The 2927-nt window shown below is 38.0% G+C and overlaps 1 non-coding gene across 1 annotated transcript; it reads left to right on the top strand.

Moving 5' to 3' along the window:
* The first annotated feature begins 2235 nt into the window (after positions 1-2235).
* Positions 2236-2309, top strand: Trnas-cga. Its single transcript has one exon. It is a non-coding gene; the product is annotated as a tRNA-Ser (tRNA).
* The last annotated feature ends 618 nt before the right edge of the window (positions 2310-2927 follow it).

Raw genomic sequence — 2927 nt, 5'->3', positions numbered from 1 at the left:
TATAAACATAACTCAAATTTTAAAGATTAAAATCAGAAATAAATTATAAATGGAAGTTAATATCAATAGAAACATTCTAGTTAAGTCTGTACTCAATCGGCAGTTTAAATTATTATCACTTGTAATACCATAAGAGCTTCAAAATTATCGGGTATTTTCCGATAGATTCGTTTGTATGCAGGGAACCTTGAGGAAAATGCCCGATTAGTTTTGCAGCTCGTGTGGTATTCGGGGGATTATTTTTCCAACCCAAATGTCGGGCAATATAATTGGACCATGAGACGAAACTCACAATTGAGAAACGAAAATTGTATAATTAACACAACGACACAATTGAATTCAATCTGTCAGTTTGACGAGGGGTTCATTCGACTGCATGATGTTTTGTTTTTTATATAGCAACTACCAGAGAAAATTATAAAAAAATTATCAGTTGAAAACCCTGTAGCTTGTACCACGTGATGTCGAATCGGCCAATTATATTGCCCGATATTTGGGTTGGAAAAATAATCATTGATAATAATTAATTTAGAAGCATAAAAATAACATAGTCTTAATGAGAAAATAAATTTGTCGGGGTTACGGTAAACATTAAAATCTCTAAAAATCTCTAAAAATCAGACAAAGAATGAATCACAATCCGATGCCCAATATAAAAATTATTGTCAATGTCCAACTTTTGTAATCAATAATTTCCGTTTCTGAGTGCGTGTTATGTAAAAGTGTCAGGTTGCGTTGGTTGAACGCTCGCAATTCTATTCTATTCCTTTGATGAGCTATATCCCCCTCTCATTCAACTAGAAGGCAAGTGCCGATCTCCTCTGAATAAATTGTGTATAGTAATGCCATCTGTCCAATGCTTCGAGAAAAATGCTAGCGATGGCGTGGGAGGAAAATATTTTCGAATCTACAGGATTGTCACTGATCGAAACACCCTAGTCAAACGAGAGACTATTGTTTCAAAACATAATTGCAGAATGTAGGGCATTACTGTACAATTGTGAGCCAAAATGAATTTATGTTTCTATATGTGCATATTATCTGTTTTTACGGGTTATTCACGGGAAAAATGAAGAAAAAGGTCGGTTTCAAAAAGACGAATTTATACGGTCGTTGTGAGGTGTGAATACGTCACAGTCGATGATCTGAGATTAATTTCTTGCACTGATCAAAGTTAGCACTCATATAAATAATTATCAATAATGAATGATTATCTTTTTGAGGATTTTTTTTTTTCATCGTTATTTTACATCGCTTCGACCCAGTTACTGCATACTGCGATGATTATCAACACTTTAAATGGTTAGATCGCACCATTCTACCCGGCCGGGATTTGAACTTGGAACCTTTCGCATGTGAGGCAACGAAGTTACCCACTGCACCAAGCCACCGGGTTTTTTGAGCATTTTAAATTTACTTTTTCACCCTCACACTCAAAAACTATTAATACAACTTTAATGCGTTCAATGCGTTAATCTCCAAAAAACAACATCCTTCATTCAAGAATGGGTACAAGGGTTATAAATTTTCCGAAATATCGTGAAAAACGTTAAGGAAAGATTAAGGCAAACCGGCAACGGTGGCCGAAGTGGTTAAATCGCTCGGCCAGACAGCGGCACCCGTGAAATGCGGGTTCGAGTCCGGCTTGGGGCAATTGGAATTTTTAATGTTTTGAAAACCGTCGAACGGGAGTCTAGATATACCGACAATTATCGGAGAAGTGTTAGGAAAACATTTTCCGATGAAGCTCGGTCGACGGACGCCCGTGTCGACCAAGGTTTTCCATGGTATCCCTTGGTCACCAGGAGAGTCTGTACGTGGGGCGCAGCTCCTGGGGTACAATGCGACACGGTTGGAGAGAAAGTCGGCCCATGAAACCGCAAAAATGTAAAAACTCGATTAGGGTATATATGGCAAGGAAAATGAATAAAAAAAGATTAAGGCATTCTGGAGTCAGGTGGCTGGGCGTACGTAACGCCCCGAATTCACCCATATAACTCTAGAATGGAGCGATTAGGCGCACGAAGCGCCCTATGCCACCTAAATTTATCAAGGTATATTGTAGCAACCGCTTGATCAAGACTGAATGGTTAGATCATCACCCTTCTACCCGACCGGGAGTCGAACCCGAAACCCTAGTGGAAAATAGTGTTACATACCTGATCAGTGTCTGATCAAGACCTGACTAAAATTTCCACTCGGGTATGATTCAATTTGAGAATGAAATTCTTAAGTGTCCTGGTAGCTCAGATGGTAAGAGCACCCGACTCGACATTGGGAGGTCCTGGGTTCGATTCCCGGCTAGGAAGTTACAAATTTTTTCTCACAAAATTAAAATTTAATTAATGCCTAATGAAGGTAGGCGGCGAAACCCTAGTGGAAAATAGCGTTATATACCTGATCAGTGTCTGATCAAGACCTGACTAAAATTTCTCAACACTCTTACCCACTGTGCCAAACCGTCAGTATGTTAAAAACATCGCCGAACATATGGTAGTAATTCTCATGAGAGTGACATTGAATCCGATTTAAGGAAAAAATGGTAATGAGATTTCAAGTTTTAGATAGAATTCAAAGAAATTCATCAGTTTTCAGTGGAAGTGAGACGGAAATTTCGCAACTTGATTACATTTTTAATGAAACATGAATATTCAGAACCAAAATGACATGAACTTTCAATTTTTTCCTGAATTTTCCGGATGTTTTCGATTTTTTAGGGAAAAATTTGAACGGAAAAATGTAATTGTAAATGAAAAATGTAAAATTGTAAATGAAAAATGAAAGTGTAATTAGCTAATATAACAACTCCAACTTTTCAGATTTACTGATAGGTATAGTATATTTCTAACCTAGGGAGGGAAAATAAAGGATCCTCAGCCGCCAGTGCAATTACCAGCCGAGCCGAAGGCGAGGTTGGTAAGCACGCG

This window comes from Diachasma alloeum, unplaced genomic scaffold (genome assembly GCF_001412515.2).
Source record: "Diachasma alloeum isolate Michigan unplaced genomic scaffold, Dall2.0 Dall_scaffold_00299, whole genome shotgun sequence".
Taxonomy (NCBI): domain Eukaryota; kingdom Metazoa; phylum Arthropoda; class Insecta; order Hymenoptera; family Braconidae; genus Diachasma; species Diachasma alloeum.
Note: the sequence above shows the minus strand (reverse complement) of the source record. Positions and strands in the feature narration are given on the sequence as shown.